The sequence below is a fragment of the Amblyomma americanum genome, chromosome 1 (assembly GCF_052857255.1).
Source record: "Amblyomma americanum isolate KBUSLIRL-KWMA chromosome 1, ASM5285725v1, whole genome shotgun sequence".
NCBI lineage: Eukaryota > Metazoa > Arthropoda > Arachnida > Ixodida > Ixodidae > Amblyomma > Amblyomma americanum.
The window spans coordinates 323,225,952-323,248,677 of NC_135497.1; positions in this window are offsets into that span (position 1 = coordinate 323,225,952).

The following is a 22,726-nucleotide window of genomic DNA, read 5'->3' on the forward strand; positions in this document are numbered from 1 at the left end:
TTCCAGTCGCACTAGAAGGCGACGATTTTGTTAGGGTCATAACTACCGGATTTTTGCCACCCAGTTGACAATGATGAGCGGGCAGTGCGCGGGACGGATCGCTCGCTCTAAGCCAGGACAGGAGCTAGGCTCGCCCTTCCAGTCGTACAAGAATTCGACGGTTTTGATAGGGTCTGGAGCACCGAATTTTCGCCGCCTAGAAGACAATGATGAGCGGGCAGTGCGCGGGACGGATCGCTCGCTCTAAGCCAGGACAGGAGCTAGGCTTGCGCTTCCAGTCGCACAAGAAGGCGACGATTTTGATAGGATCAGGACCACCGAATTTTCGCCACCTAGAAGACAATGATGAGCGGGCAGTGCTCGGGACGGATCGCTCGCTCTAAGCCAGGACAGGAGCTACGCTTGCGCTTCCAGTCGCACAAAAAGGCGACGATATTGATAGGGTCATGACCACCGGATTTTTTGCAACCTAGAAGACAATGATGAGCGGGCAGTGCGCGGGACGGATCGCTCGCTCTAAGCCAGGACAGGAGCTAGGCTCGCGCTTCCAGTCGCACAAGGCGACGATTTTGATAGGGTCAGGACCACCGGATTTTTGCCACCATGAAGACAAAGATGAGCAGGCAGTGCCTCGGGCCGGATCGCTAGCTCTAGACCAGGATAGGAGCTAGGCTCGCGCTCCCGGTCGGACAAGAAGGTGACGGTATTTCTAGGGTCAGAACCACCGGAGTTTTGCCACAAAGGAGACAGTGATGAGTGGGCAGTGCCGCGGGATGGATCGCTCGCTCTAGACCAGGATAGGAACTAGGCTCCCGCTCCTGGTCGTATAAGAAGGCAACAATATTGCTAGTGTCAGAACCACCGGATTTTTGCCACAAAGAAGACAATGATGAGTGGGCAGTGCCACGGGAGGGATCCCTCGCTCTAGACCAGGATAGGAGCTAGGCTAGCGCTCTCGGTCGTTCAAGAAGGCGACGGTATTTCCAGAGTCACAACGACTGGATTTTTGCCGCAAAGACAATGATGAGTGGGCAACGCCGCGGGACGAATAGCTCGCTCTAGACCAGAATAGGTGCTAGGCTCCCACTCCCGGTCGTACAAGAAGGCGACGATATTGCTAGTGTCAGAACCACCGGATTTTTGCCACAAAGAAGACAATGATGAATGAACCGCGCCGCGGGACGAATCACTCGCTCTAGACCAGGATAGGTGCAAGGCTCCCGCTCGCGATTGTACAAGAAGGCGACGGTATTTCTAGGGTCAGAACGGCCAGATTTTGGCCAAAAAGAAGACATGGATGACTGGGCAATGCCGCGGGACAAATAGCTCGCTCTAGACCAGGATAGGAGCTAGGTTAGCGCTCTCGGTCGTACAAGAAGGCGACGGTATTTCTAGGGTCAGACGACAGGATGTTTGCCACAAAGAAGACAATGAGGAGTTGGCAGTGCCGAGGTACGAATAGCTCGCTCTAGACCAGGATAAGAGCTAGGCTCCCGCTCCCTGTCGTACAAGAAGGCGACGGTATTTCTAGGCTCAGAACGACCGGAGTTTGCTACAAAGAAGACAATGACGAGTGGGCAATGCCGCGGGACGAATAGCTCGCTCTCGACCAGGATAGGAGCTAGGCGCCCGCTCTCGGTCGTGCAAGAAGGCGACGATATTGCTAGCGTCAGAACCAGCGGATTTTTGCCACAAAAAAGACAATGATGAATGAGCCGTGCCGCGGGACGAATCACTCGCTCTAGACCAGGATAGGAGCTAGGCTGCCCTCGCGATTGTACAAGAAGGCGACGGTATTTCTAGGGTCAGAACGAACGGATTTTTGCCACAAAGAAGACATGGATGACTGTGCAATGCCGCGGGACAAATAGCTCGCTCTAGACCAGGATAAGAGCTAGGCTAGCGCTCTCGGTCGTGCAAGAAGGCGACGGTATTTCTAGGGTCAGAACGACTGGATTTTTGCCACAAAGAAGACAATGATGAGTGAACATTGCCGCGGGAGGGATCGCTCGCTCTAGACCGGGATAGGAGCTAGGCTAGCGATCTCAGTCGTACAAAAAGGCGACGGTATTTCTAGGGTCAGAACGACTGGATTTTTGCCACAAAGAAGAAAATGATGAGTTGGCAGTGCCGCGGGACGGATCGCTCGCTCTAGACCAGGATAGGAGCTACGCTCGCGCTTCCAGTCGCACAAGAAGGCGACGATTTTGATAGGATCAGGACCACAGGATTTTTGCCCCCTAGAAGACATTGATGAGCGGGCTGTGCGCGGGACGGATCTCTCGCTCTAAGCCAGGACAGGACCTAGGCTCGCGTTTCCAGTCGCACAAGAAGGCGACGATTTTGTTAGGGTCATAACTACCGGATTTTTGCCACCTATTTGACAATGATGAGCGGGCAGTGCGCGGGACGGATCGCTCGCTCTAAGCCAGGACAGGAGCTACGCTCGCGCTTCCAGTCGCACATGAAGGCGACGATTTTGATAGGGTCAGGACCACCGGATTTTTGCAACCCAGAAGACAATGATGAGCGGGCAGTGAGCGGGACGGATCGCTCGCTCTAATCCAGGACAGGAGCTAGGCTCGCGCTTCCAGTCGTACAAGAAGACGACGATTTTGATAGGGTCAGGACCACCGGATTTTTTCCACCTAGAAGACAATCAATAGCGGGAAGTGCGCGGGACGGATCGCTCGCTCTAAGCCAGGACAGGAGCTAGGCTCGCGCTTCCAGTCGTACATGAAGGCGACGGTTTTGATAGGGTCTGGAGCACTGAATTTTCGCCGCCTAGAAGACAATGATGAGCGGGCAGTGCGCGGGACGGATCGCTCGCTCTAAGCCAGGACAGGAGCTAGGCTCGCGCTTCCAGTCGCACAAGAAGGCGACAATTTTGATAGGGTCAGGACCACCGGATTTTCGCCACCTAGAAGACAATGATGATCGGGCAGTGCGTGGGACGGATCGCTCGCTCTAAGCCAGGACAGAAGCTAGGCTTGCGCTTCCAGTCGCACAAGAAGGCGACGATTTTGATAGGGTCAGGACCACCGAATTTTCGCCACCTAGAAGACAATGATGAGCGGGCAGTGCTCGGGACGGATCGCTCGTTCTGAGCCAGGACAGGAGCTAGGCTTGCGCTTCCGGTCGCACAAAAAGGCGACGATATTGATAGGGTCAGGACCACCGGATTTTTGCCACCTAGAAGACAATGATGAGCGGGCAGTGCGCGGGACGGATCGCTCGCTCTAAGCCAGGACAGGAGCTAGGCTCGCGCTTCCAGTCGCACAAGGCGACGATTTTGATAGGGTCAGGACCACCGGATTTTTGCCACCTAGAAGACAAAGATGAGCAGGCAGTGCCTCGGGCCGGATCTCTAGCTCTAGACCAGGATAGGATCTAGGCACGCGCTCCTGGTCGGACAAGAAGGTGACGGTATTTCTAGGGTCAGAACCACCGGAGTTTTGCCACAAAGGAGACAGTGATGAGTGGGAAATGCCGCGGGACGAATAGCTCGCTCTAGACCAGGACAGGAGCTAGGCTCCCGTTCCCGGTCGTACAAGAAGGCGACGGTATTTCTAGGCTCAGAACGACCTGATTTTGCAACAAAGAAGACAATGACGAGTGGGCAATGCCGCGGGACGAAAAGCTCGCTCAAGACCAGGATAGGAGCAAGGCGCCCACTCCCGGTCGTACAAGAAGGCAAAGATATTTCTAGGGCCAGAACGACCGGATTTTTGCCACCAAGAAGACATGGATGACTGGGCAATGCCGCGGGACAAATAGCTCGCTCTAGACCAGGACAGGAGCTAGGCTAGCGCTCTCGGTCGTAAAAGAAGGCGACGGTATTTCTAGGGTCAGAACGACTGGATTTTTGCCACAAAGAAGACAATGATGAGTTGGCAGTGCCACGGGACGGATCGCTCGATCTGACCAGGATAGGAGCGACGCTCGAGCTTCCAATCGCACAAAAAGGCGACGATTTTGATAGGGTCAGGACCACCGAATTTTCGCCACCTTGAAGACAATGATGAGCGGGCAGTGCTCGGGACGGATCGCTGGCTCTAAGCCAGGACAGGAGCTAGGCTCGCGTTTCCAGTCGGAAAAGAAGGCGACGATTTTGATAGGGTCAGGACCACCGGATTTTCGCCACCTAGAAGACAATGATGATCGGGCAGTGCGTGGGACGGATCGCTCGCTCTAAGCCAGGACAGAAGCTAGGCTTGCGCTTCCAGTCGCACAAGAAGGCGACGATTATGATAGGGTCAGGACCACCGAATTTTCGCCACCTCGAAGACAATGATGAGCGGGCAGCGCTCGGGGCGGATCGCTCGCTCTAAGCCAGGACAGGAGCTAGGCTTGCGCTTCCAGTCGCACAAGAAGGCGACGATATTGATAGGGTCAGGCTTACCGGATTTTTGCCACCTAGAAGACAATGATAAGCGGGCAGTGCGCGGGACGGATCGCTCGCTCTAAGCCAGGACAGGAGCTAGGCTCGCGCTTCCAGTCGCACAAGGCGACGATTTTGATAGGGTCAAGACCACCGGATTTTTGCCACCTAGAAGACAATGATGAGCGGGCAGTGCCCGGGACGGATCGCTCGCTCTAAGCCAGGACAGGAGCTAGGCTCGCGCTCCCGGTCCGACAAGAAGGTGATGGTATTTATAGGGTAAGAACCACCGCATTTTTGCCGCAAAGGAGACAGTGATGAGTGGGCAGTGCCGCGGGATGGATCGCTCGCTCTAAACCAGGACACGAGCTAGGCTCGCGCTTCCAGTCGCACAAGAAGGCGACAATTTTGATAGGGTCAGGACCACCGGATTTTCGCCACCTAGAAGACAATGATGATCGGGCAGTGCGTGGGACGGATCGCTCGCTCTAAGCCAGGACAGAAGCTAGACTTGCGCTTCCAGTCGCACTAGAAGGCGACGATTTTGATAGGGTCAGGACTACCAAATTTTTGCCACCTAGAAGACAATGATGAGCGGGCAGTGCTCGGGACGGATCGCTCGCTCTAAGCCAGGACAGGAGCTAGGCTTGCGCTTCCGGTCGCACAAAAAGACGATGATATTGATAGGGTCAAGACCACCGGATTTTTGCCACCTAGAAGACAATGATGAGCGGGCAGTGCCCGGGACGGATCGCTCGCTCTAAGCCAGGACAGGAGCTAGGCTCGCGCTTCCAGTCGCACAAGGCGACGATTTTGATAGGGTCAGGACCACCGGATTTTTGCCACCTCGAAGACAAAGATGAGCAGGCAGTGCCTCGGGCCGGATCTCTAGCTCTAGACCAGGATAGGATCTAGGCACGCGCTCCTGGTCGGACAAGAAGGTGACGGTATTTCTAGGGTCAGAACCACCGGAGTTTTGCCACAAAGGAGACAGTGATGAGTGGGTAGTGCCGCGGGATGGATCGCTCGCTCTAGACAAAGACATGAGCTAGGCTAGCGCTCTCTATCGTACAAGAAGGCGCCGGTATTTCTAGGGTCAGAACGAGCGGATTTTTGCCACAAAGAACACAATGATGAGTGGTCAGTGCCACGGGACGAATCGCTCGCTCTAGACCAGGATAGAAGCTAGGCTCGCGCTCAAGGTCGTACAAGAAGGCGGCGGTATTGCTAGGGTCATTACCACCACATTTTTGCCACAAAAAAGACAATGATGAGTGGACAGTGCCGCAGGACGAATCGCTCGCTCTAGACCCGGATAGGAGCCAGGCTCCCGCTCCCGGTCGTACAAGAAGGCGACGGTATTGCTGGGGTGCGAACCACCGGATTTTTTTCACAAAGACAATGATGAGTGGGCAGTGCCGCGAGACAAATCGCTCGCTATAGACCAGGATAAGAGCTACGCTCCCGCTCTCGGTCGTATTAGAAGGCGACGGTATTGCTAGGGTGCGAACCGCCGGAATTTTGCCACAAAGAAGACAATGATGAGTGGGCAGTGCGGCGGGACGGATAGCTCGCTCTAGACCAGGATAGGAGCCAGGCTCCAGCTCCCGGTCGTACAAGAAGGCGACTGTATTGCGGGGTCAGAACCACCGGATTTTTGCCACAGACAATGATGAGTGGTCAGTGCCGCGGGACGAATTGCTCGCTCTAGACCAGGATAGGAGCTAGGCTCCCACTCCCGGTCGTACAAGAAGGCGACGGTATTTCTAGGGTCAGAACGACCGGATTTTTGCCACAAAGAAGACAATGATGAGTGGGCATTGCCGCGGGACGAATAACTCGCTCTAGACCCGGATTGGAGCTAGGCTCCCGCTCCCGGTCGTACAAGAAGGCGACGATACTGCTAGTGTCAGAACCACCGGATTTTTGCCACAAACAAGACAATGATGAGTGGGCAGTGCCGCGGGATGGATCGCTCGCTCTAGACCAGGATAGGAGCCAGGCTCCCGCTGCCGGTCGTACAAGAAGGCGATGGTATTGCTAGGGTCCGAACCGCCGGATTTTTACCACAAAGAAGACAGTGATGAGTGGGAAATGCCGCGGGACGAATAGCTCGCTCTAGACCAGGATAGGAGCTAGGCTCCCGCTCCCGGTCGTACAAGAAGGCGACGGTATTTCTAGGGTCATAACGACCGTATTTTTGCCACAAAGAAGACAATGATGAGTGGGCAATGCCGCGGGACGAATAGCTCGCACTAGACCCGGATAGGAGCTAGGCTCCCGCTTTCGGTCGTAAAAGAAGGCGACGATATTGCTAGTGTCAGAACCACCGGATTTTGCCACAAACACGACAATGATGAGTGGGCCGTGCCGCGGGATGAATTGCTCGCTCTAGACCAGGATAGGAGCTAGGCTAGCGCTTTCGGTCGTACAAGAAGGCGACTGTATTTCTAGGGTCAGAACGACCGCATTTTTGCCACAAAGGAGACAATGATGAGTGGGCAATGTCGCGGGATGAATAGCTCGCTCTAGACCAGGATAAGAGCTAGGCTCCCGCTCCCCTGTCGTACAAGAGGGCGACGGTATTTCTAGGCTCAGAACGACCGGATTTTGCTACAAAGAAGACAATGAGGAGTGGGCAATGCCGCGGGACGAATAGCTCGCTCTAGACCAGGCTAGGTGCTAGGCTCCCGCTCCCGGTCGTACAAGAAGGCGACGATATTGCTAGCGTCAGAACCACCGGATTTTTGCCACAAAGAAGACAATGATGAATGATCCGTGCCGCGGGACGAATCACTCGCTCTAGACCAGGATAGGAGCTAGGCTCCCCTCGCGATTGTACAAGAAGGCGACGGTATTTCTAGGGTCAGAACGACTGGATTTTTGCCACAAAGAAGAACATGGATGACTGTGCAATGCCGCGGGACAACTAGCTCGCTCTAGACCAGGATAGAAGCTAGGCTAGCGCTTCAAGTCGCACAAGGCGACGATTTTGATAGGGTCAGGACCACCGGATTTTTGCCACCTAGAAGACAACGATGAGCAGGCAGTGCCTCGGGCCGGATCGCTAGCTCTAGACCAGGATAGGAGCTAGGCTCGCGCTCCCGGTCGGACAAGAAGGTGACGGTATTTCTAGGGTCAGAACCACCGGAGTTTTGCCACAAAGGAGACAGTGATGAGTGGGCAGTGCCGCGGGATGGATCGCTCGCTCTAGACCAGGATAGGAGCTCGGCTAGCGCTCTCGGTCGTACAAGAAGGCGACGATTTTGATAGGGTCATAACTACCGGATTTTTGCCACCAAGTTCACAATGATGAGCGGGAAGTGCGCGGGACGGATCGCTCGCTCTAGACCAGGATAGGAACTAGGCTCCCGCTCCTGGTCGTATAAGAAGGCAACAATATTGCTAGTGTCAGAACCACCGGATTTTTGCCACAAAGAAGACAATGATGAGTGGGCAGTGCCACGGGAGGGATCCCTCGCTCTAGACCAGGATAGGAGCTAGGCTAGCGCTCTCGGTCGTTCAAGAAGGCGACGGTATTTCCAGAGTCACAACGACTGGATTTTTGCCGCAAAGACAATGATGAGTGGGCAACGCCGCGGGACGAATAGCTCGCTCTAGACCAGAATAGGTGCTAGGCTCCCACTCCCGGTCGTACAAGAAGGCGACGATATTGCTAGTGTCAGAACCACCGGATTTTTGCCACAAAGAAGACAATGATGAATGAACCGCGCCGCGGGACGAATCACTCGCTCTAGACCAGGATAGGTGCAAGGCTCCCGCTCGCGATTGTACAAGATGGCGACGGTATTTCTAGGGTCAGAACGGCCAGATTTTGGCCAAAAAGAAGACATGGATGACTGGGCAATGCCGCGGGACAAATAGCTCGCTCTAGACCAGGATAGGAGCTAGGTTAGCGCTCTCGGTCGTACAAGAAGGCGACGGTATTTCTAGGGTCAGACGACAGGATGTTTGCCACAAAGAAGACAATGAGGAGTTGGCAGTGCCGAGGTACGAATAGCTCGCTCTAGACCAGGATAAGAGCTAGGCTCCCGCTTCCTGTCGTACAAGAAGGCGACGGTATTTCTAGGCTCAGAACGACCGGAGTTTGCTACAAAGAAGACAATGACGAGTGGGCAATGCCGCGGGACGAATAGCTCGCTCTAGACCAGGATAGGAGCTAGGCGCCCGCTCTCGGTCGTGCAAGAAGGCGACGATATTGCTAGCGTCAGAACCAGCGGATGTTTGCCACAAAGAAGACAATGATGAATGAGCCGTGCCGCGGGACGAATCACTCGCTCTAGACCAGGATAGGAGCTAGGCTGCCCTCGCGATTGTACAAGAAGGCGACGGTATTTCTAGGGTCAGAACGAACGGATTTTTGCCACAAAGAAGACATGGATGACTGTGCAATGCCGCGGGACAAATAGCTCGCTCTAGACCAGGATAAGAGCTAGGCTAGCGCTCTCGGTCGTGCAAGAAGGCGACGGTATTTCTAAGGTCAGAACGACTGGATTTTTGCCACAAAGAAGACAATGATGAGTGGGCATTGCCGCGGGAGGGATCGCTCGCTCTAGACCGGGATAGGAGCTAGGCTAGCGATCTCAGTCGTACAAAAAGGCGACGGTATTTCTAGGGTCAGAACGACTGGATTTTTGCCACAAAGAAGAAAATGATGAGTTGGCAGTGCCGCGGGACGGATCGCTCGTTCTAGACCAGGATAGGAGCTACGCTCGCGCTTCCAGTCGCACAAGAAGGCGACGATTTTGATAGGATCAGTACCACAGGATTTTTGCCCCCTAGAAGACATTGATGAGCGGGCTGTGCGCGGGACGGATCTCTCGCTCTAAGCCAGGACAGGACCTAGGCTCGCGTTTCCAGTCGCACAAGAAGGCGACGATTTTGTTAGGGTCATAACTACCGGATTTTTGCCACCTAGTTGACAATGATGAGCGGGCAGTGCGCGGGACGGATCGCTCGCTCTAAGCCAGGACAGGAGCTACGCTCGCGCTTCCAGTCGCACATGAAGGCGACGATTTTGATAGGGTCAGGACCACCGGATTTTTGCAACTCAGAAGACAATGATGAGCGGGCAGTGAGCGGGACGGATCGCTCGCTCTAATCCAGGACAGGAGCTAGGCTCGTGCTTCCAGTCGTACAAGAAGACGACGATTTTGATAGGGTCAGGACCACCGGATTTTTTCCACCTAGAAGACAATCAATAGCGGGCAGTGCGCGGGACGGATCGCTCGCTCTAAGCCAGGACAGGAGCTAGGCTCGCGCTTCCAGTCGTACATGAAGGCGACGGTTTTGATAGGGTCTGGAGCACTGAATTTTCGCCGCCTAGAAGACAATGATGAGCGGGCAGTGCGCGGGACGGATCGCTCGCTCTAAGCCAGGACAGGAGCTAGGCTCGCGCTTCCAGTCGCACAAGAAGGCGACGATTTTGATAGGGTCAGGACCACCGGATTTTCGCCACCTAGAAGACAATGATGATCGGGCAGTGCGTGGGACGGATCGCTCGCTCTAAGCCAGGACAGAAGCTAGGCTTGCGCTTCCAGTCGCACAAGAAGGCGACGATTTTGATAGGGTCAGGACCACCGAATTTTCGCCACCTAGAAGACAATGATGAGCGGGCAGTGCTCGGGACGGATCGCTCGTTCTGAGCCAGGACAGGAGCTAGGCTTGCGCTTCCGGTCGCACAAAAAGGCGACGATATTGATAGGGTCCGGACCACCGGATTTTTGCCACCTAGAAGACAATGATGAGCGGGCAGTGCGCGGGACGGATCTCTCGCTCTAAGCCAGGACAGGAGCTAGGCTCGCGCTTCCAGTCGCACAAGGCGACGATTTTGATAGGGTCAGGACCACCGGATTTTTGCCACCTAGAAGACAAAGATGAGCAGGCAGTGCCTCGGGCCGGATCTCTAGCTCTAGACCAGGATAGGATCTAGGCACGCGCTCCTGGTCGGACAAGAAGGTGACGGTATTTCTAGGGTCAGAACCACCGGAGTTTTGCCACAAAGGAGACAGTGATGAGTGGGAAATGCCGCGGGACGAATAGCTCGCTCTAGACCAGGACAGGAGCTAGGCTCCCGTTCCCGGTCGTACAAGAAGGCGACGGTATTTCTAGGCTCAGAACGACCTGATTTTGCAACAAAGAAGACAATGACGAGTGGGCAATGCCGCGGGACGAAAAGCTCGCTCAAGACCAGGATAGGAGCTAGGCGCCCACTCCCGGTCGTACAAGAAGGCAAAGATATTTCTAGGGCCAGAACGACCGGATTTTTGCCACAAAGAAGACATGGATGACTGGGCAATGCCGCGGGACAAATAGCTCGCTCTAGACCAGGACAGGAGCTAGGCTAGCGCTCTCGGTCGTACAAGAAGGCGACGGTATTTCTAGGGTCAGAACGACTGGATTTTTGCCACAAAGAAGACAATGATGAGTTGGCAGTGCCACGGGACGGATCGCTCGCTCTGACCAGGATAGGAGCGACGCTCGCGCTTCCAATCGCACAAAAAGGCGACGATTTTGATAGGGTCAGGACCACCGAATTTTCGCCACCTTGAAGACAATGATGAGCGGGCAGTGCTCGGGACGGATCGCTGGCTCTAAGCCAGGACAGGAGCTAGGCTCGCGCTTCCAGTCGGAAAAGAAGGCGACGATTTTGATAGGGTCAGGACCACCGGATTTTCGCCACCTAGAAGACAATGATGATCGGGCAGTGCGTGGGACGGATCGCTCGCTCTAAGCCAGGACAGAAGCTAGGCTTGCGCTTCCAGTCTCACAAGAAGGCGACGAATATGATAGGGTCAGGACCACCGAATTTTCGCCACCTCGAAGACAATGATGAGCGGGCAGCGCTCGGGACGGATCGCTCGCTCTAAGCCAGGACAGGAGCTAGGCTTGCGCTTCCAGTCGCACAAGAAGGCGACGATATTGATAGCGTCAGGCTTACCGGATTTTTGCCACCTAGAAGACAATGATAAGCGGGCAGTGCGCGGGACGGATCGCTCGCTCTAAGCCAGGACAGGAGCTAGGCTCGCGCTTCCAGTCGCACAAGGCGACGATTTTGATAGGGTCAGGACCACCGGATTCTTGCCACCTAGAAGACAAAGATGAGCAGGCAGTGCCTCAGGCCGGATAGCTCGCTCTAGACCAGGATAGGAGCTAGGCTCGCGCTCCCGGTCGGACAAGAAGGTGATGGTATTTATAGGGTAAGAACCACCGCATTTTTGCCGCAAAGGAGACAGTGATGAGTGGGCAGTGCCGCGGGATGGATAGCTCGCTCTAAACCAGGACACGAGCTAGGCTCGCGCTTCCAGTCGCACAAGAAGGCGACAATTTTGATAGGGTCAGGACCACCGGATTTTCGCCACCTAGAAGACAATGATGATCGGGCAGTGCGTGGGACGGATCGCTCGCTCTAAGCCAGGACAGAAGCTAGACTTGCGCTTCCAGTCGCACTAGAAGGCGACGATTTTGATAGGGTCAGGACTACCAAATTTTTGCCACCTAGAAGACAATGATGAGCGGGCAGTGCTCGGGACGGATCGCTCGCTCTAAGCCAGGACAGGAGCTAGGCTTGCGCTTCCGGTCGCACAAAAAGGCGACGATATTGATAGGGTCAAGACCACCGGATTTTTGCCACCTAGAAGACAATGATGAGCGGGCAGTGCCCGGGACGGATCGCTCGCTCTAAGCCAGGACAGGAGCTTGGCTCGCGCTTCCAGTCGCACAAGGCGACGATTTTGATAGGGTCAGGACCACCGGATTTTTGCCACCTCGAAGACAAAGATGAGCAGGCAGTGCCTCGGGCCGGATCTCTAGCTCTAGACCAGGATAGGATCTAGGCACGCGCTCCTGGTCGGACAAGAAGGTGACGGTATTTCTAGGGTCAGAACCACCGGAGTTTTGCCACAAAGGAGACAGTGATGAGTGGGTAGTGCCGCGGGATGGATCGCTCGCTCTAGACCAGGATAGGAGCTGGGCTAGCGCTCTCGGTCGTACAAGAAGGCTACGATATTGCTAGTGTCAGAACCACGAGATTTTTGCCACAAAGAAGACAATGATGAATGAGCCGCGCCGCGGGACGAATCACTCGCTCTAAACCAGGATAGGAGCAAGGCTCCCGCTCGCGATTGTACAAGAAGGCGACGGTATTTCTAGGGTCAGAACGGCTGGATTTTTTCCACAAAGAAGACATTGATGAGTGGGCAGTACCGCGGGATGGATCGCTCGCTCTAGACCAGGACAGGAGCTAGGCTAGCGCTCTCTGTCGTACATGAAGGCGACGGTATTTCTAGGGTCAGAACGACCGGATTTTTGCCACAAAGAACACAATGATGAGTGGGCAGTACCGCGGGACGAATCGCTCGCTCTAGACCAGGATAGGAGCTAGGCTCCCACTCGCGGTCGTACAAGAAGGCGAAGGTATTTCTAGGGTCAGAACAACCGAATTTTTGCCACAAAGAAGACAATGATGAGTGGGAAATGCCGCGGGACGAATAGCCCGCTCTAGACCAGGACAGGAGCTAGGCTCCCGTTCCCGGTCGTAGAAGAAGGCGATGGCATTTCTAGGCTCAGAACGACCGGATTTTGCTACAAAGAAGACAATGACGAGTGGGCAATGCCGCGGGACGAAAAGCTCGCTCTAGACCAGGATAGGAGCCAGGCTCCCGCTGCCGGTCGTACAAGAAGGCGATGGTATTGCTACGGTCAGAACCACCGAATTTTTTCCACAAAGAAGACAATGACGAGTGGGCAGTGCCGCGGGACAAATTGCTCGCTCTAGACCAGGATAATAGCGAGGCTCCCGCTCTCGGTCGTATTAGAAGGCGACGGTATTGCTAGGGTCCGAACCGCCGGATTTTTGCCACAGACAATGATGAGTGGTCAGTGCCGCGGGACGAATTGCTCGCTCTAGACCAGGACAGGAGCTAGGCTCCCGTTCCCGGTCGTACAAGAAGGCGACGGTATTTCTATGCTCAGAACGACCTGATTTTGCAACAAAGAAGACAATGACGAGTGGGCAATGCCGCGGGACGAAAAGCTCGCTCAAGACCAGGATAGGAGCTAGGCGCCCACTCCCGGTCGTACAAGAAGGCAAAGATATTTCTAGGGCCAGAACGACCGGATTTTTGCCACAAAGAAGACATGGATGACTGGGCAATGCCGCGGGACAAATAGCTCGCTCTAGACCAGGACAGGAGCTAGGCTAGCGCTCTCGGTCGTACAAGAAGGCGACGGTATTTCTAGGGTCAGAACGACTGGATTTTTGCCACAAAGAAGACAATGATGAGTTGGCAGTGCCACGGGACGGATCGCTCGCTCTGACCAGGATAGGAGCGACACTCGCGCTTCCAATCGCACAAAAAGGCGACGATTTTGATAGGGTCAGGACCACCGAATTTTCGCCACCTTGAAGACAATGATGAGCGGGCAGTGCTCGGGACGGATCGCTGGCTCTAAGCCAGGACAGGAGCTAGGCTCGCGCTTGGAGTCGAAAAAGAAGGCGACGATTTTGATAGGGTCAGGACCACCGGATTTTCGCCACCTAGAAGACAATGATGATCGGGCAGTGCGTGGGACGGATCGCTCGCTCTAAGCCAGGACAGAAGCTAGGCTTGCGCTTCCAGTCGCACAAGAAGGCGACGATTATGATAGGGTCAGGACCACCGAATTTTCGCCACGTAGAAGACAATGATGAGCGGGCAGCGCTCGGGACGGATCGCTCGCTCTAAGCCAGGACAGGAGCTAGGCTTGCGCTTCCAGTCGCACAAGAAGGCGACGATATTGATAGGGCTAGGCTTACCGGATTTTTGCGACCTAGAAGACAATGATAAGCGGGCAGTGCGCGGGACGGATCGCTCGCTCTAAGCCAGGACAGGAGCTAGGCTCGCGCTTCCAGTCGCACAAGGCGACGATTTTGATAGGGTCAGGACCACCGGATTCTTGCCACCTAGAAGACAAAGATGAGCAGGCAGTGCCTCGGGCCGGATAGCTCGCTCTAGACCAGGATAGGAGCTAGGCTCGCGCTCCCGGTCGGACAAGAAGGTGATGGTATTTATAGGGTAAGAACCACCGCATTTTTGCCGCAAAGGAGACAGTGATGAGTGGGCAGTGCCACGGGATGGATCGCTCGCTCTAAACCAGGACACGAGCTAGGCTCGCGCTTCCAGTCGCACAAGAAGGCGACAATTTTGATAGGGTCAGGACCACCGGATTTTCGCCACCTAGAAGACAATGATGATCGGGCAGTGCGTGGGACGGATCGCTCGCTCTAAGCCAGGACAGAAGCTAGACTTGCGCTTCCAGTCGCACTAGAAGGCGACGATTTTGATAGGGTCAGGACTACCAAATTTTCGCCACCTAGAAGACAGTGATGAGCGGGTAGTGCCGCGGGATGGATCGCTCGCTCTAGACCAGGATAGGAGCTCGGCTAGCGCTCTCGGTCGTAGAAGAAGGCGACGATATTGCTAGTGTCAGAACCACGAGATTTTTGCCACAAAGAAGACAATGATGAATGAGCCGCGCCGCGGGACGAATCCCTCGCTCTAAACCAGGATAGGAGCAAGGCTCCCGCTCGCGATTGTACAAGAAGGCGACGGTATTTCTAGGGTCAGAACGGCTGAATTTTTTCCACAAAGAAGACATTGATGAGTGGGCAGTACCGCGGGATGGATCGCTCGCTCTAGACCAGGACAGGAGCTAGGCTAGCGCTCTCTGTCGTACAAGAAGGCGACGGTATTTCTAGGGTCAGAACGACCGGATATTTGCCACAAAGAACACAATGATGAGTGGGCAGTACCACGGGACGAATCACTCGCTCTAGACCAGGATAGGAGCTAGGCGAACACTCCCGGTCGTACAAGAAGGCGACGATATTTCTAGGGTCAGAACGACCGGATTTTTGCCACAAAGAAGACATGATTGACTGGGCAATGCCGCGGGACAAATAGCTCGCTCTAGACCAGGACAGGAGCTAGGCTAGCGCTCCCGGTCGTACAAGAAGGCGACGATATTGCTAGTGTCAGAACCACCGAATTTTTGACAAAAAGAAGAGAATGATGAGTGGGCAGTGCCGCGGGATGGATCGCTCGCTCTAGACCAAGACATGAGCTAGGCTAGCGCTCTCTATCGTACAAGAAGGCGCCGGTATTTCTAGGGTCAGAACGAGCGGATTTTTGCCACAAAGAACACAATGATGAGTGGTCAGTGCCGCGGGACGAATCGCTCGCTCTAGACCAGGATAGGAGCTAGGCTCGCGCTCAAGGTCGTACAAGAAGGCGGCGGTATTGCTAGGGTCATTACCACCACATTTTTGCCACAAAAAAGACAATGATGAGTGGACAGTGCCGCAGGACGAATCGCTCGCTCTAGACCCGGATAGGAGCCAGGCTCCCGCACCGGTCGTACAAGAAGGCGACGGTATTGCTAGGGTGCGAACCACCGGATTTTTTTCACAAAGACAATGATGAGTGGGCAGTGCCGCGAGACAAATCGCTCGCTATAGACCAGGATAAGAGCTACGCTCCCGCTCTCGGTCGTATTAGAAGGCGACGGTAATGCTAGGGTGCGAACCGCCGGATTTTTGACACAAAGAAGACATTGATGAGTGGGCAGTGCGGCGGGACGAATCGCTCGCTATAGACCAGGATAAGAGCTACGCGCCCGCTCTCGGTCGTATTAGAAGGCGACGGTAATGCTAGGGTGCGAACCGCCGGATTTTTGACAAAAAGAAGAGAATGATGAGTGGGCAGTGCCGCGGGATGGATCGCTCGCTCTAGACCAGGATAGGAGCTAGGCTCCCGCTCCCGGTCGTACAAGAAGGCGACGGTATTTCTAGGATCAGAACGACCGGATTTTTGCCACAAAGAAGCCAATGATGAGTGGGCAATGCCGCGGGACGAATAACTCGCTCTAGACCCGGATTGGAGCTAGGCTCCCGCTCCCGGTCGTACAAGAAGGCGACGATACTGCTAGTGTCAGAACCACCGGATTTTTGCCACAAACAGGACAATGATGAGTGGGCAATGCCGCGGGATGGATCGCTCGCTCTAGACCAGGATAGGAGCCAGGCTCCCGCTGCCGGTCGTACAAGAAGGCGATGGTATTGCTACGGTCAGAACCACCGAATTTTTTCCACAAAGAAGACAATGACGAGTGGGCAGTGCCGCGGGACAAATTGCTCGCTCTAGACCAGGATAATAGCGAGGCTCCCGCTCTCGGTCGTATTAGAAGGCGACGGTATTGCTAGGGTCCGAACCGCCGGATTTTTGCCACAGACAATGATGAGTGGTCAGTGCCGCGGGACGAATTGCTCGCTCTAGACCAGGACAGGAGCTAGGCTCCCGTTCCCGGTCGTACAAGAAGGCGACGGTATTTCTATGCTCAGAACGACCTGATTTTGCAACAAAGAAGACAATGACGAGTGGGCAATGCCGCGGGACGAAAAGCTCGCTCAAGACCAGGATAGGAGCTAGGCGCCCACTCCCTGTCGTACAAGAAGGCAAAGATATTTCTAGGGCCAGAACGACCGGATTTTTACCACAAAGAAGACATGGATGACTGGGCAATGCCGCGGGACAAATAGCTCGCTCTAGACCAGGACAGGAGCTAGGCTAGCGCTCTCGGTCGTACAAGAAGGCGACGGTATTTCTAGGGTCAGAACAACTGGATTTTTGCCACAAAGAAGACAATGATGAGTTGGCAGTGCCACGGGACGGATCGCTCGCTCTGACCAGGATAGGAGCGACACTCGCGCTTCCAATCGCACAAAAAGGCGACGATTTTGATAGGGTCAGGACCACCGAATTTTCGCCACCTTGAAGACAATGATGAGGCGGGCAGTGCTCGGGACGGATCGCTGGCTCTAAGCCAGGACAGGAGCTAGGCTCGCGCTTGGAGTCGAAAAAGAAGGCGACGATTTTGATAGGGTCAGGACCACCGGATTTTCGCCACCTAGAAGACAATGATGATCGGGCAGTGCGTGGGACGGATCGCTCGCTCTAAGCCAGGACAGAAGCTAGGCTTGCGCTTCCAGTCGCACAAGAAGGCGACGATTATGATAGGGTCAGGACCACCGAATTTTCGCCACGTAGAAGACAATGATGAGCGGGCAGCGCTCGGGACGGATCGCTCGCTCTAAGCCAGGACAGGAGCTAGGCTTGCGCTTCCAGTCGCACAAGAAGGCGACGATATTGATAGGGCTAGGCTTACCGGATTTTTGCGACCTAGAAGACAATGATAAGCGGGCAGTGCGCGGGACGGATCGCTCGCTCTAAGCCAGGACAGGAGCTAGGCTCGCGCTTCCAGTCGCACAAGGCGACGATTTTGATAGGGTCAGGACCACCGGATTCTGCCACCTAGAAGACAAAGATGAGCAGGCAGTGCCTCGGGCCGGATAGCTCGCTCTAGACCAGGATAGGAGCTAGGCTCGCGCTCCCGGTCGGACAAGAAGGTGATGGTATTTATAGGGTAAGAACCACCGCATTTTTGCCGCAAAGGAGACAGTGATGAGTGGGCAGTGCCACGGGATGGATCGCTCGCTCTAAACCAGGACACGAGCTAGGCTCGCGCTTCCAGTCGCACAAGAAGGCGACAATTTTGATAGGGTCAGGACCACCGGATTTTCGCCACCTAGAAGACAATGATGATCGGGCAGTGCGTGGGACGGATCGCTCGCTCTAAGCCAGGACAGAAGCTAGACTTGCGCTTCCAGTCGCACTAGAAGGCGACGATTTTGATAGGGTCAGGACTACCAAATTTTCGCCACCTAGAAGACAGTGATGAGCGGGTAGTGCCGCGGGATGGATCGCTCGCTCTAGACCAGGATAGGAGCTCGGCTAGCGCTCTCGGTCGTACAAGAAGGCGACGATATTGCTAGTGTCAGAACCACGAGATTTTTGCCACAAAGAAGACAATGATGAATGAGCCGCGCCGCGGGACGAATCCCTCGCTCTAAACCAGGATAGGAGCAAGGCTCCCGCTCGCGATTGTACAAGAAGGCGACGGTATTTCTAGGGTCAGAACGGCTGAATTTTTTCCACAAAGAAGACATTGATGAGTGGGCAGTACCGCGGGATGGATCGCTCGCTCTAGACCAGGACAGGAGCTAGGCTAGCGCTCTCTGTCGTACAAGAAGGCGACGGTATTTCTAGGGTCAGAACGACCGGATATTTGCCACAAAGAACACAATGATGAGTGGGCAGTACCACGGGACGAATCGCTCGCTCTAGACCAGGATAGGAGCTAGGCGAACACTCCCGGTCGTACAAGAAGGCGACGATATTTCTAGGGTCAGAACGACCGGATTTTTGCCACAAAGAAGACATGATTGACTGGGCAATGCCGCGGGACAAATAGCTCGCTCTAGACCAGGACAGGAGCTAGGCTAGCGCTCCCGGTCGTACAAGAAGGCGACGATATTGCTAGTGTCAGAACCACCGAATTTTTGACAAAAAGAAGAGAATGATGAGTGGGCAGTGCCGCGGGATGGATCGCTCGCTCTAGACCAAGACATGAGCTAGGCTAGCGCTCTCTATCGTACAAGAAGGCGCCGGTATTTCTAGGGTCAGAACGAGCGGATTTTTGCCACAAAGAACACAATGATGAGTGGTCAGTGCCGCGGGACGAATCGCTCGCTCTAGACCAGGATAGGAGCTAGGCTCGCGCTCAAGGTCGTACAAGAAGGCGGCGGTATTGCTAGGGTCATTACCACCACATTTTTGCCACAAAAAAGACAATGATGAGTGGACAGTGCCGCAGGACGAATCGCTCGCTCTAGACCCGGATAGGAGCCAGGCTCCCGCACCGGTCGTACAAGAAGGCGACGGTATTGCTAGGGTGCGAACCACCGGATTTTTTTCACAAAGACAATGATGAGTGGGCAGTGCCGCGAGACAAATCGCTCGCTATAGACCAGGATAAGAGCTACGCTCCCGCTCTCGGTCGTATTAGAAGGCGACGGTAATGCTAGGGTGCGAACCGCCGGATTTTTGACACAAAGAAGACATTGATGAGTGGGCAGTGCGGCGGGACGAATCGCTCGCTCTAGGCCAGGACAGGAGCTAGGCTCGCGTTTCCAGTCGGACAAAAAGGTGACGATATTGCTAGGGTCAGGACCACCGGATTTTTGCCACGTACAAGACAATGATGAGCGGATAGTGGCGCCTGACAGATCACTCGCTCTAGGCCAGGATAGCTGATACGCTCGCGCTCCCAGTTGCACAAGAAAGCGAGAATATTGCTAGGGTCAGGACTACCGGATTTTTGCCAAGTAGAAGACAATGATGAGCGGCCAGTGCCGCGGGACGGATAGCTCGCTCTAGACCAGGATAGGAGCCAGGCTCCAGCTCCCGGTCGTACAAGAAGGCGACGGTATTGCGGGGTCAGAACCACCGGATGTTTGCCACAGACAATGATGAGTGGTCAGTGCCGCGGGACGAATTGCTCGCTCTAGACCAGGATAGGAGCTAGGCTCCCACTCCCGGTCGTACAAGAAGGCGACGGTATTTCTAGGGTCAGAACGACCGGATTTTTGCCACAAAGAAGACAATGATGAGTGGGCATTGCCGTGGGACGAATAACTCGCTCTAGACCCGGATTGGAGCTAGGCTCCCGCTCCCGGTCGTACAAGAAGGCGACGATACTGCTAGTGTCAGAACCACCGGATTTTTGCCACAAACAAGACAATGATGAGTGGGCAGTGCCGCGGGATGGATCGCTCGCTCTAAACCAGGATAGGAGCCAGGCTCCCACTGCCGGTCGTACAAGAAGGCGATGGTATTGCTACGGTCAGAACCACCGCATTTTTTCCACAAAGAAGACAATGACGAGTGGGCAGTGCCGCGGGACAAATTGCTCGCTCTAGACCAGGATAATAGCGAGGCTCCCGCTCTCGGTCGTATTAGAAGGCGACGGTATTGCTAGGGTCCGAACCGCCGGATTTTTGCCACAAAGAAGACAGTGATGAGTGGGAAATGCCGCGGGACGAATAGCTCGCTCTAGACAAGGATAGGAGCTAGGCTCCCGCTCCCGGTCGTACAAGAAGGCGACGGTATTTCTAGGGTCATAACGACCGGATTTTTGCCACAAAGAAGACAATGATAAGTGGGCAATGCCGCGGGACGAGTAGCTCGCACTAGACCCGGATAGGAGCTAGGCTCCCGCTTTCGGTCGTAAAATAAGGCGACGATATTGCTAGTGTCAGAACCACCGGATTTTGCCACAAACAAGACAATAATGAGTGGGCCGTGCCGCGGGATGGATCGCTCGCTCTAGACCAGCATAGGAGCAAGGCTAGCGCTTTCGGTCGTACAAGAAGGCGACTGTATTTCTAGGGTCAGACCGACCGCATTTTTGCCACAAAGGAGACAATGATGAGTGGGCAATGCCGCGGGATGAATAGCTCGCTCTAGACCAGGATAAGAGCTAGGCTCCCGCTCCCCTGTCGTACAAGAGGGCGACGGTATTTCTAGGCTCAGAACGACCGGATTTTGCTACAAAGAAGACAATGACGAGTGGGCAATGCCGCGGGACGAATAGCTCGCTCTAGACCAGGCTAGGTGCTAGGCTCCCGCTCCCGGTCGTACAAGAAGGCGACGATATTGCTAGCGTCAGAACCACCGGATTTTTGCCACAAAGAAGACAATGATGAATGAGCCGTGCCGCGGGACGAATCACTCGCTCTAGACCAGGATAGGAGCTAGGCTCCCCTCGCGATTGTACAAGAAGGCGACGGTATTTCTAGGGTCAGAACAACCGGATTTTTGCCACAAAGAAGACACGGATGACTGTGCAATGCCGCGGGACAACTAGCTCGCTCTAGACCAGGATAGAAGCTACGCTCGCGCTTCCAGTCGCACAAGAAGGCGACGATTTTCATAGGATCAGGACCATAGGATTTTTGTCCCCTAGAAGACATTGATGAGCGGGCAGTGCGCGGGACGGATCTCTCGCTCTAAGCCAGGACAGGAGCCAGGCTCGCCCTTCCAGTCGTACAAGAAGGCGACGGTTTTGATAGGGTCTGGAGCACCGAATTTTCGCCGCCTAGAAGACAATGATGAGCGGGCAGTTCGCGGGACGGATCGCTCGCTCTAAGCCAGGACAGGAGCTAGGCTTGCGCTTCCAGTCGCACAAGAAGGCGACGATTTTGATAGGATCAGGACCACCGAATTTTCGCCACCTAGAAGACAATGATGAGCGGGCAGTGCTCGGGACGGATCGCTCGCTCTAAGCCAGGACAGGAGCTACGCTTGCGCTTCCAGTCGCACAAAAAGGCGACGATATTGATAGGGTCATGACCACCGGATTTTTTGCAACCTAGAAGACAATGATGAGCGGGCAGTGCGCGGGACGGATCGCTCGCTCTAAGCCAGGACAGGAGCTAGGCTCGCGCTTCCAGTCGCACAAGGCGACGATTTTGATAGGGTCAGGACCACCGGATTTTTGCCACCTAGAAGACAAAGATGAGCAGGCAGTGCCTCGGGCCGGATCGCTAGCTCTAGACCAGGATAGGAGCTAGGCTCGCGCTCCCGGTCGGAAAAGAAGGTGACGGTATTTCTAGGGTCAGAACCACCGGAGTTTTGCCACAAAGGAGACAGTGATGAGTGGGCAGTGCCGCAGGATGGATCGCTCGCTCTAGACCAGGATAGGAGCTCGGCTAGCGCTCTCGGTCGTACAAGAAGGCGACGATTTTGATAGGGTCATAACTACCGGATTTTTGCCACCAAGTTCACAATGATGAGCGGGAAGTGCGCGGGACGGATCGCTCGCTCCAGACCAGGATAGGAACTAGGCTCCCGCTCCTGGTCGTATAAGAAGGCAACAATATTGCTAGTGTCAGAACGGCCAGATTTTGGCCAAAAAGAAGACATGGATGACTGGGCAATGCCGCGGGACAAATAGCTCGCTCTAGACCAGGATAGGAGCTAGGTTAGCGCTCTCGGTCGTACAAGAAGGCGACGGTATTTCTAGGGTCAGACGACAGGATGTTTGCCACAAAGAAGACAATGAGGAGTTGGCAGTGCCGCGGTACGAATAGCTCGCTCTAGACCAGGATAAGAGCTAGGCTCCTGCTCCCTGTCGTACAAGAAGGCGACGGTATTTCTAGGCTCAGAACGACCGGAGTTTGCTACAAAGAAGACAATGACGAGTGGGCAATGCCGCGGGACGAATAGCTCGCTCTAGACCAGGATAGGAGCTAGGCGCCCCGCTCTCGGTCGTGCAAGAAGGCGACGATATTGCTAGCGTCAGAACCAGCGGATTATTGCCACAAAGAAGACAATGAGGAATGAGCCGTGCCGCGGGACGAATCACTCGCTCTAGACCAGGATAGTA